We start from the raw sequence: 12,500 nt of genomic DNA, 5'->3' as shown, positions 1-12,500 counted from the left end.
GACCCGTAGCCCTTGCTTGACCCATAGCCCGCAAGGGGTCAATAGGGGTCAGAGGATCGAACAGGGGACCTCTTGCCCCGAAAGCGGCAGGTACAAAACACAGGTCAAAGGTCATTGTTTTACCAATACAGAAAGTGTCGTAAACATTAATAAATGCCAACCTTTAGGCCTATTAATTAGGTTAGCTTTTATGAATGTTTAGGATACTAAATCTGTATTGGTAAAACAATGACCTGTGACATGTGTTTTGTACCTGCCACCACGAAAGCCGCGCACTTATCAATTGAGCTACGCCTGCTCCTTGTATTGACATGAATGAATGAATTTTGCACTCTAACTCACAATTTAGCTCTATACCAAGGCTTGCCGTTCGCCCCAACCCATCTTCCGAAGCGGATCACAACACCAAAAACTACACGGCAAACGAACCATTATTTTGTCTTTCTTTTAATTTCGTCATTTTGGCAAAGTCGAGAGACTTGCTATGCAAGTAACAACGTGTTGGACACTGACTAAATTTTTAATATAACAAAATGGTTATCCATTGCAGTATCACCCGAGAATTAAATAAATAATTCAGAGCACAGTCCCGTCTCGGGTCCCGTTCGAAATGAAGCACCCGCTACGCCTTCCACGCAAGAATAAATCGCGACGACTAGCCAATACAATACATACTTTGACCGCTCCCCATAGGGGCTTTTCAGGGCCAATGAAACACAATCAACGAAACAACAGAAGACAACAACTACAACTGTTAGGAATCCCAAGTGCAGCTGGGAAGTTGAACCAGGGACTATCAGGAACAAATTCAAAGAGTGGTCAGAGCGGGTCTTGAACCCGAGATCTCCGGATCTTAAGGCAAGCGCCCTAACTACTGGGCCACACTGCCTCCCGCTTGCCAGATCGGAACCCAGGTTCTTTCATTTTTACGCCAAATTTCATCATTTTCCCTGGTATCAAGCTTTAAACGTACTTCCGGTTGTGACGTTTCGATATCAAAATATAGCACGTGCACCCGCCTTGTGACGCCTTGTGACGCCTGGCGAAAACTGCTCGAACGAAGGCAGTTAATTTTTATTTAGAGCTTCAAATGTGGTATTTTAGTGAAAAAACATGGGCATAACCACCCTGCTGATTCGACGATGTGGACATCATGTCCTAAAAGCAAAGATGAGTGCCATGGCGTCACTATTTTATTCCGTTTTCTCCATTTTTGATCCCCACTTACTCATTTTGTCCTTGTAAGGAAAGAATGTGCAGTGCCGGTATAGGGGTTAAGTAGCCCTAGACAATGATTTTCCCTATTTTCTTCACCTCAGATACTGAATAGAAAGATACTGTTCTCTCATAAACAGCTATAGCTTGAAAAAAGAGTCTTGAAACAAGATAAATACAAAGTCAGCTTTTATTGATTGAAGGATCACAGTTGTTGCAATAAAGAATCTTACCACAAAATTTGTGGTTTGCACCAAGAAAAAACCTGTCATGCAGTCCTTTTATATTGTAAATCCCTGTGTTATAAGGAAAAATGATAATTTTGTGTCTATCAAACTGGCACATTTTTGTTAAATTATGTTGAAGTCATATTGGATGTTTAGTGGTTGAACTGTTTCCCCCATAATGTACATATTGTTGGATACAAACTCAACTTGTAAATCTACTTGTAACTGGAAGTTAGTTACCGGAAGTACATGTATGAGCCTGGAATAATAGGTTGAAGCTGATTGCACCATAATTATTGCATCAGCCCACATCATGGTGAACTTTGTGGAAGAAATCTATCCGTTGAAATAAAACTGAGTTGTGTTTTTACATAAAGTTTGTCTTATCCACCAAGAACTATGGCCACACTTGCAAGACATATAACTTGTTCAATGTGATGACTGTCTAAAGCCACTGCTTACGAGAAGACTGACTGTTCATTTCCCTTATAGTACCTTGTGGTAACAGTTTGTATTATAGCAATGTTGGTTGTTTTCTATTCAGTAGATACAATAGATCAAACAAGGCTTTGTATTGTATTCATCATAGTTTGGGAAAATTAGAGTAGTACATTCTTTTTTTCAGGTTACAGTTACCTGTGAGAGAACACTTTATCTATGTTGAAGGAAATCTTTTTCATACTCGGGGAGTTAATTGTGTGGTGCTACACGTAGTTACAGATAGACATCCATCTGTAGTCCAGGGGTAAATTCTGTAATAGTCCTGTGATACCACATTGTTTAACTGTTTGGATTTTTTTAGCTTAGCGATCGGTGGCTTAGATGTTTGATGTAAGTTAACAAAGATGTTTGAATACAAATGAATGCAAATTGAAATGTACAATTTCTTCTAGATCAGAGGACAAAATATCATAGCATGACTCTCTTTTTTTTGTAGGCTCAAACTTTGGCATTTTGGATAAGGCGGTTGTTTTCCTCTCAGTTTTTGGTAAGCTTACATGACATTATTTTCCTTTATAAAAAGCCATTGAAGGCTAATGGTTTGTCTTTATATCCATGTGGTGTTGCGGGCTACGGGTCAATAGGCCATGAGGGGTAGCCGAATGGGCTATTGACCCGTGGCCCTTGAGGGCGAAGGGTCTAACTGTCCCAACTAGTCGGACAGAAAAAGCAATAATAAAGTTAGCAAATGCAAGTTAAAGAAATACCTATTTATTTGGGAATAAAACGAAAGAAAGCGTCACGCTTTTCGCTACTGGAGGACTATTAACAATAGCCCACTAGTAGCGTAGCCAATCAAAATGCAGGATTTGCATTAGTTCACTATATTGCCATCATGCTAAGTGGGGATTTTTGAGTAGACGAAGTGTGCAATTACCTTGTATATCAACACCAAGGGCGTTGGTACATTTTTAATTGGGGGTGGTGGGGAGGGAGGAGCTTCAGAGGGGATGAGTAGGTCAAGCCTTATTTTAGAAGGTATGTATGGAGGGACAAGCCTATTTTTAAAGTAATTGGTACCACAGGTGCCCCAGCCTCAGTGTGAGGCAAAGCTAACAAAAATATAAGGATTTGTATGGGAATCATGATAAAAGGCTTAAGAAGATAATTATATGAGAAAATCCCCAATTGCAAAGTCCAACCTTATTGCCATTATAGGTAGCTTCCTTCCTAGCTGTGTGGGCATTTTCCAGATCTCACACGATTTTGGGCTATTTTTCCGTAGGCAGCCTAACCTCTCAGATTGTCTAGAGAGCACAAACAACATCGGGTCAAATGTAATATAAGTTTTGTGTGGGAGTTCTGATGATATTCATGGGGGTAATTATATACAATGAAATTCTCATTACAAATGGCTTACCTTATTCCATGTGTGTGTTTTCTTGTCTCTGGTGTTGTTATGTTACCTATTACTGGGTTGCCTATGGGCAAACCCAGTCGAGGTCTGCGTTTAGTTTGTTTGTTTTCTTTTTTTTTTTTTTTCCATGTCGGTAAAAGTCTTGCCTGTCACTCCCCTGGTAGGTGGTGTCTTTGTGCATAGAGCCTTCTGCGCGTATTTTCTTAGGATCGAGAGGGTAGTGGAACTGCGTAGATTTCTCTGGTGGACACAGTAGAATCATTAACTTAGCCTGCAATGGCGTCGAAAGTCATGCAATGCGAATGGCGTTTTAGTGGATCCTTAAACAAAATATACCCTTATGGAGCTCAATAATGGAAAATCAGTTGGATAAACTAGGCTTGAATCTCAAAAGCGACGAGTACTGGACTTCGACAACGATCTATCGCCCGTCGAGACGAAATCAAAGTGAGCAGTATTTACCTGAAGTACATGGTAATTTGACACAATTGAGTGTCTTGTCTTCACGCACGCAATGAAATAGGAAGAGGTTTTCGCCTCTAAGAGCAAATATGTTGTTTGTTTCAATAAAACTTTCGCTAGAAAAGGATTCTGTGGTATTTTCTGCCTTTGTGAATTATAATATCATGTTGTGTATTGAATTTTCGAGCTTAAGGTTGAAATGTGATATGGGAGAAGTTTTTTAGTATTGCTCTGTAAGCAGGAAGGGTTCACAGGCCTGTTGAAAGCGTGCTTGAGTTTCAACAAAATGAGCCCCAAAATCAGTGAAAACTTGTGACGCAGATGAATAATAATGTAGCTGCTATTTCCAAAATGATGGAATTACCTGGTGATAAGTAACCTCGTACGCGTCTTGGAGAGTAAATTTTGACTTTGCATAAACAAGAGTTGGGCGATTGTAATCTTTGTTTTGACTTCGCTCATTTCATTGTCAAACTTTATAACACTTGACAGAAAAAGAAACTTACAAAAACCCGGTATCTTGCCATCATTTGACACAGATGCTTCACTGTTTGGCGAGTAAACATGCCGCGGTAACTTAATCACGGCGCCCGCTGAATTCCGGCCATGTCACTTTCGATTTTGCAATTTACTTGAACGTAGCAAAAATCTCCCAAAATGTTTGTCGCTGATCGTAACTTTTTATATTTTATATTCACGGCTCAAAATTAATGTTGTTTTCATGTCGTAATTATTTTATTCTCAATCGACCGTCCGGGAAACTGTGTATCAATATTCATTTGCTTTTTCATCAATATTTGTTTTGCATAAAGCAAGCTAACAGAATCTGTACCTTGCTGAGTTCGCATTTGTTAGCGTTAATAGTATTTTCGGTCAGATGTTTCTGTTTTTTATGAGGGGTTTATTGTTTTGGTCTCCCATCCCAACACTAACCCCGCGAAACAGGGCTTGACTTCAGTGAAGTTTAGTATTACAAAGTTTTCGGATGCTCATAGGGCACACTTGTGGTGAAAAGAAGTTGTGAGGGAACTTGAAAATTATCAACATGTCAGCCCAGAAGCCAATGTTTCTCGCTTCTCTTTTATTTGTTATTCTTCAGAGACTGGAATGCTGTATTTCAATACCACACAATTCAGTGCCTTCTGATTTTCTGTAGCACGTACCACAGGCAAGCCAGTGTATGCCTCACAGAAGCATCTAGTTTGTAATGATTTGAGTTCCAAGTCTTCCCTCAACAAGGCAACAAGGCAAAACACTCCAGTTGGGTGAGCCTACCAAACGAAGCCAGAAAATCCCAGACCAAAATTTTCCCATGGTCACAAATCCTGCATAGAATTAAGGGCAGGGGTTTTTCTTTCATTTCAATCCACTAGCCACGCAATCGAAGCCCTGCCAGCGACTAAAAGCTCCTCGTACATTTTGAACAAGACACTCCAACTGTTGAGTCTTTGTTGTCACCCGGCTTGGTAACCTCACCAGGGTGACAAACACAGACTCAATGGTCGCTGTGTCATGTTCAAAATGTACGAGGGGCTTAATTATTTGATTGTTTCGTTTTGCCACCTGATTTCGCTGGAAGGGCTTTAATTGGGCAGTTAGCAGATTGAAATGAATGAAAAACCTTTACCCTTGAATTCTACAGTGGATTTGTAGCTGTGGGACCATTTTGGTTAAAATGTTGAAAAGAAACACATGCAGGCTGAAGAGTTGTACAGTGAGAGGTTTCTTCACGAACTTGTCCAGCAAAGTAAAGGTTTTGAGGGAGCTTGAGAGAAAAATATCGCATTTTGACAGCTCTTTGCACTGTTAACTGGAAGCAATTTCTGGCCATCATTACTAGCAGTGCAGCTCTCATTGTTTTTCCATGTAAGGCGAAGAACTGTAGAGGAGATATTGGCAGTTATTAACCTGTCCATTTACTATTTAGTTCTTCTGGTCACTACAATTCCAAGTTTTCATTTGTAGGACACTCGACTAAGGAAAAATTGCACAAGTGAACGACCCAGTGGCAGTGGAATGTGGGATAAAAACACTGCAAGTTAATTCTGTAATGTGTTTTGTAATGTGCACAGGCATTGCTGACTGTGACACTAGTGTCTCAGATATTTGCATTCAGCCATCGAATATGAGAGAAGAACTTTGGGCAAGGCGTCACACTGTGTTGAATAATACATGTAATGGCAGTTTTATATCCTGATGACTAATATAACAATAAAGTAAATTTGTTGTTATTTCTGATTTGTGTTTCAAATTAGCTCTTGCTATACACTGCACAAGTCCTGCTGCTTTTTGTGCTGTCATCAGCTACCTTGCAGCTAAGAGTTCCAGCGTATTGTTAGTAGGAATGCAGATGGGCTGTGCATCCATGACGACTACCTGGCACACCAAAGCCAAGAGTGTGAAAATTTCTGTGTGAGGCAGGTTAGTGCTGGAAAGAAAAGACCGCTGGCTATTGGAGTTCTGATCTTTGATGAGACAAAGGTGAGTAAATGTCTTTGTAAGAAATGGGAATAAACTGAAACATGATTGTCATTATAACTGTTTACAACTAAAAAACTTCGGGCATTTTATTCATAGGTTGTTGATACAATAACAGTTGACTTCTTTTTTATCTATGTCCATGTCCTAGACATTTACAAGTTTAAAATTAAGAACTGGAAAATATTTTTCTGGTTCAAGAAAGTAAACCTACCTCCATACCCCTCCTCCAGGTGACAACCATGTTAAGCCTTAAGGATGGTGCCTATATTGTTACTGTGCATATGTTCTGTGCATCTCAAGATACTCGGATTCGGTTCAAAACTATGCAAAGAAAGCAGAACTTAGCAAGTGCTCTTGGTATCCAAAAAAAATTGGGGGTAACCATACATTTTTCAGAGATAATTAATCTTCAATCTGGCAAAGAACGCCATACATTGCTTTGTATTTTAAAGCTTTTTACAAATATTGTTGATTGATTATCTTCAAAAAATGCGAGGCTACCCCCAATTTTCTTTTTGGATTTCAATAGTACTTGTTAAGATCTGCTTTTCCCACATATTCAGTAAACTGTGCAAAAATACCTTTGAATTAGTAGGCACTGTCCTTAAATTGCTTTTTATTTTATCCCGTGTTAATTATTAACACATGTACTTCTACAATGCATATGTTGTCGTTGATCTAAAATCCCTAATGAGGTATCCACATGTACTTGTGATTGTACAGTTTTAATTTTAGCTTAGTTTCCAGCTGTATGTTTGTGTCACACTTGTTTATTTTTATCCCCTAAAGGTGCAGTCTAAGATTGTTTGGAATGCCATTAATTCTACCATCAGAGGTTATGCGATGAGTCCAGAGGAACTGCCTTTGCTAAACATGATGTGTCATGATAAGCAAAAAACCTCATATATCCTTCAGTTTTTGTGCAGAGATTTAACATCAAAATTTGATGTTATTGGCCCATAGTTTACATGTTCAAGCTCATGGGACCACAGATTTCTCCTTGGATGTGTTTTGAGACCAATTCAGGCTTTTACTTTACACAACTTCCATGTTCGAGTTCTGGTGTGTGATGGAGCCTTCTCTAATTTGGCTCTGCTAAAACATCTTTGTGGCTACGACCTCTTTCACTTGGAGAAGACCCAATTTTGCTGTTTCTGCATCTTTTGTCAATCCATATGAGGATGATGACCAAATCTAGTATTTGTGGTGATTTGCCCCTCTCACCAGGCAAGTTTTGAAGTCATATGATTGTATATATTTTGTTGTAAACCCTTAGAGCCACAGTACCTATTAACATGCATAAAAATTATTCTCCTTACTATCCCCCTCAAATTTCTCATTCTGCTAACTGGAAATATTGGTTTATCATTTTCCTTTATTCCTGTGACCCTTATGTTTGATCTAGCAGTGAAACTGTTGGGTGAACTTAAATGCTGATAACTGTTAAGGTTAAAAGGGTTGAAAGTTGCTGAGTGGAATGTTTTGGGGTTACGAAATAAGTCAAAGCTAGTTGATTACACAGTCGATGAAAAACACTTTCTGCTACTTTGTAGCTGCCATTGTAGACTCTCATTTGCATGGACAGTATGGAGTAATAATTACTTATGTGTCTGCAGGCCAAACCAGCAGTACTGATGTTATAACTTGGCTCTCCAAGATGGTGTTCGAATACTTTAATGATTCTTTTGGGCTTGTGGACCCTTACTTTTGTTACATACAATGTGTGATTTTTTGTAAAACACATAGTCAAAGCTGTGTGATAAGTAATTCCATTTCCACTCGCCCATATGATTTGAGGATAAAAGGACGACTGCTTGCAAGTAAAGCAACGGGAGACTTTTTTTAAATCCTTACATTCCCTGGCCTCCACTGCCTAGTCGGTTTTACCTCAAATTACCGTCATGTTTCCATTTCTACCCGCGTGTACAATTTGAAGATAAAGTTACCACAACAACACGAGAATCAAATAGAAACATCCTGTATTTCCTTTTAATCCTTACATCTTCAAAACAGACTCAGTAAACCCTCATCTTATCATGATTGCTTGAAAGTAATAAGCGTTGAGATGTATCTCTGCAAATATAAAATTCTTTCTGAAGTAAATTAAGAGTTTCCACTCAAAAATGGAAAATTTAAAGTGGCTCCGAGTCTGCTCAGCAAATCTTAAGTAATTTTGCACACTTCATTGTTCACACACTTTCATTCAGAGATAAAAGCAAATGGAAATTTCTCCACCCCCTAAAAAAACCATCATTTAGAGTTTCTTGTAACTTGCAACTATTTTCCTTATTTGCTTTCGTTTCAGGTGTCGAGAAGACTTTGAAGGACAATAAACTCTTCCACAAGAACAAGGAAAAGAAGACAATTGCGAGTCATAACACTATCTCATCCGAGCACTGGCATTTCATAAAAGCTATGTGTGAACCTCTGCCCTACCACGCGTGCTGGAAGCGTAGACATCCTTTATTTTCTTTAAATCCTCACATCTTATTGCTTAAAACAAAAAAAAGCTAAAAGTACATCTCTGCCAAGATAACATTTTGTTTGAAGTAAATTTAAAGTGGCTCCGAATCTGCTCCAGCGAGTCTTTAGTAACTTGGCAGAGTTTTTTAGGTCAGCACACGGTGAGTCAGGGTGGCTTAGTGGTTATTAACCGCGCCTCCCACCTCTGCGGCACAGGTTCAACCCTGGCCTCGAGGTCGTATGTGAGCTGAGTTTCAGTCGATCTCAATCTGACTCCGAGGGTTTTTCTTCGGGTACTCCAATTTTCCTCCCTCATCAAAATCGAGGTGTATTATGGAATTGTGCAAGTAGTGAATTGAGACAAAAAAAATTCAGATGGCACTGTCATGAGCTGCGCATGCTCGAGTTTGTTTGCTCTCGAGCCCACGGAAAATTCTAGCCGCCATCATGGATTCACGCGTGAGTCACGTATATTCGCCGGAGTTTCTCCTTTGTCCACCATGGTCCTCCCCAGTGGACAACATTTTGAATTTGTCGATTCAACTTGAAAAAAGTTAACCTAACACTTTTCAAGTTTTCACAAGACGCTAGCACATGCGCTTCTCGTGACAGTTTCCCTTTAAGCCCAAACAGATGGGAGCAGGTTAATTTGTTGGGTTTGTGCGTTTTTATACAAGGGCTTGTCAATGAAAGAAACGTACATATTAGAGTTGCAGGTTATAGACGAAAGTTAGAAGTGTTTCTCGCACATATCAGGACATAGTAATAGGCCATTTCCGAGTTTCTGTTTGCCTCGGTTTCGAAGTGAGTCTTGGTGCTCAACTTTTGAAAGGGAAATGAGTTTGATTTGCATAAGAATACGCAACTCATTGCCATTTGAATGGTTGTGCACCAGGACTCGCTATGAAACTGAGGCATGTAGCAACTCGGAAATGGGCAGCTTTGAATTGTTTTGGTAAGTGCGAGAAACATTTCCAACTCTCGTCTATAACTCGCACTTTTAATTTGTATGGCTATTTCTCTCAGTGTAATAAGATATAAGCACTTGTTTCTTATAGTTCTACTCCAGCTGGCAGCAACGGGATTCGAACCCATGCATTGCTAACTGAGCTAGGAAGCAAGACAGGCCATGGGAGGTCAATTTTCTGCGCTGTTTCGTTTTCACGCAAGCGTAATAAGTGAAATAAACGTAGATATTAGAAGTCGTGGGTCATAGACAAACGTTACACACACATCAGGACAATTAAGTACGAGCACTTCTAATATTTACGTTTATTTCATTTATTAGGCTTGCGCGAAGACGCAGGAGCCCAGCAAATTGACCTGAAATGTCTGCCTCCTCTTCAAAGCGAGTCTAGGTGCAAAGTTCTTATGAAAATAAGTTTTGATGAAATGATATATGAAATGGATCATATATGAACTGCAGATATGAAATCAATTGAAGCTATGATCCTCGCAGTTGTGAACGCAATTTTTGCAATTGCGTGGAGAAGCCCGTTGCGTGTTTGGTGCGCTAGGCCAACTAGGTTTCCATTAGGAATGTTTTAATTAGTTTTTGGTATCACTATGGTTATTTTTCTTTCACTCAGTTGTGTTTTCCTCAGACGAAGTCTTTTACCGTATTTTTAGAAGCAACTTATTTTCAGTTCACCTCTGGGCCTTTTTGTCCTGTTCTTGCGTTCATGACAACAGCGATCTCTTTTAGGTTTCCGATAAAGTAATTAAAGATAACACCTGTGTTGCAGTAATTGTCCTGTTCTGCCTGGAACACGTGTTCCAGATAAATTTATGGAAAAGGCGGCGCTTACGCTCGTCTTTTCTTTCTTTTGTCTATTGTTTGACTCTGTTATGTAATAATCGTAAATCACCATTTTCTCCGTAAATTTGCTGTTTAACTTAATTCTAGATATTGTAACTAGTTTCTTGTGATTTTTGTAGCTTGTCGTATTCCGTTCGTGCTAGTCTGGTGTTGACAAACTTGTAAGGTCTCGTCGAGACAAACTCCTTTCTTTGTTGTGGAAAAAGTATGTTAATGTGCTGACGCGCAGGCGTAGTGCGTCTTTCGCGCGTCATTTTGACGTGTGATTGGCACTTGATTGTTCAGTCGAATCAGCAACATATAAAAAGAGCTGTATTTCTAACAAATTAGAGAGTTTTAGCTAGGACTAGTCGAAGAACGACCCGAGAAGACCAATAAAGCTAAGAGACAACTAGAGTGTTGAGGAGTCTTTACTTCCCCCGAAAGATTTTCCTTCAGCAGCTCACAGTTAACCCGAGGGACGGTAGGCGAGAAGGAAGTTGTCCCTCGGGATGGTGGGATCCTGGTCAGCAATGAAAAATTCTTGAGCTAATGACAAAAAATCTTTGGGGTTCAAATGAAGATTCTCTCCGAAAATTAAATTATTTGAATTTGAACAAATTCTCCCAAGTCTGTTATGATGCTTTTGCTACTTTCTGTTGTTTGGGTAAAGTTTTAACGATACTTAAGAATTAATTTTACATTCGTAGGCCCGGCTGCGTACTGGCTCAGTTGTTCTTTCCATCAAAAAGTTTATTTCAACCGTTCCAGTTTCATAAAACGTTACAGTTCAACTTTGATCATACGCAATGATAATAAATGTCATTTGTCGAGTTTTGAGCCTGATATCAATGTGTCCCCGGCCACTTTGAATAACAGCCACTATAATAATACTTTACTCAGATCTCCTCTTCATACCTTCAGCCTCTAAGGACAGACCTGAACGCGAGACATCCTTTGACGACAAGGAGCAGTTAGTGGGTCCAAGAAAAAAAGTCTGAACAGGCCAGTGAAAGCAACAAAGGTAAGCCAATTAAAGAACCTTCGCCTGTTGGATTTTTGCGATCTCACTATCTGCTCCTGGAACTGGCCTTCCTTTCCTCCCCACCTTCCCCCACCCCCACCCCCCTCTTTATGATAAGTCGCTGAGCTAATTTTTTAAAATTTTCCATACATTTGTCTTTAAATTTTTTTCCCGCGAACCGCGTCTAGACGTTTGTCTACAGACGAAACACATATGAGTGAATGTTAGCGGGATAAAGACACGAATCCATAGGATCCTCCCTATGGACTGTGTCCTTTTACAGACGAATGTGTGGAAAATTCAAAAAAATAACTGAGCGTCTTCTAGCCAGGCTACATCCTTCAAACTTGGTGAATACAATTTTCTTCCTAGTATTTTAACGTTGCGATTCAGAAATTGTGGAAATTTCAATTTTGGAATAAGGCACTTGCTATCGGATTCCCATACAAACACTGTAATTTCTGACCGCTTTGCCTGCCCATCAAGATGGCGTCGAAAACCGTGACAAGGCCTATTTTTTGGTTGATCTGGTTTCGAAAAACTAAATATTTTAAGCAAGAGCCGATACAACGTAGATTTGATTTTAGTGATGTACTATATTTCGGCTGGCCAAACCAGCCATCTTCAGGTACAATGAGAGTTTACATTGAATTGCTTCTATGTACATATATATATAGAGAGAGAAAATGGATGTTGACGTAATACTGCAAAAAATGTGATAAAACATGGCAGTTACAAAGATTTTGAATTCAAATACTAAGAGTCACGGAAAAATAACGGAAATCACTCGAAATAATAAACTGAAATCTAATAAGTTTCTTCGCGGATATTAAGACCGTTGGGATCAATTGTCCTGCCTTTTAAAATTAAAAAAGCTTCCCTGGCCTTACGGATCGAGTCTCTGTTAGAAAATACTTTTTCGATAGGGATTAGTTGCATGTCCTTGGAGATGTTGTGGGGAGAGGAGAGGAA

General features: G+C 39.5%; 2 long non-coding RNA genes across 5 annotated transcripts in view; both read left to right on the top strand.

Moving 5' to 3' along the window:
- Window positions 1–81, top strand: part of LOC137982580 (uncharacterized) — a 9,502-nt gene extending 9,421 nt beyond the window's left edge. Inside the window, exon 4 of one of the 4 annotated variants that reach the window (XR_011118754.1) lies at window positions 1–81. This exon is cut by the window's left edge and continues 3,081 nt beyond it. This is a non-coding gene — a long non-coding RNA (uncharacterized lncRNA). The other 3 variants (XR_011118755.1, XR_011118757.1, XR_011118756.1) reach the window with 3 other exon arrangements.
- A 649-nt stretch (window positions 82–730) lies between these two features.
- Window positions 731–11,001, top strand: LOC137983591 (uncharacterized). Its single transcript, XR_011118963.1, has 5 exons — window positions 731–2,430; window positions 4,862–5,027; window positions 6,018–6,243; window positions 7,033–7,470; window positions 8,549–11,001. It is a non-coding gene; the product is annotated as an uncharacterized lncRNA (long non-coding RNA).
- Window positions 11,002–12,500: the final 1,499 nt, after the last annotated feature.

This window comes from Montipora foliosa, chromosome 13 (genome assembly GCF_036669935.1).
Source record: "Montipora foliosa isolate CH-2021 chromosome 13, ASM3666993v2, whole genome shotgun sequence".
Lineage (NCBI taxonomy): Eukaryota > Metazoa > Cnidaria > Anthozoa > Scleractinia > Acroporidae > Montipora > Montipora foliosa.
This window is presented reverse-complemented; position numbering and strand designations above follow the sequence as displayed.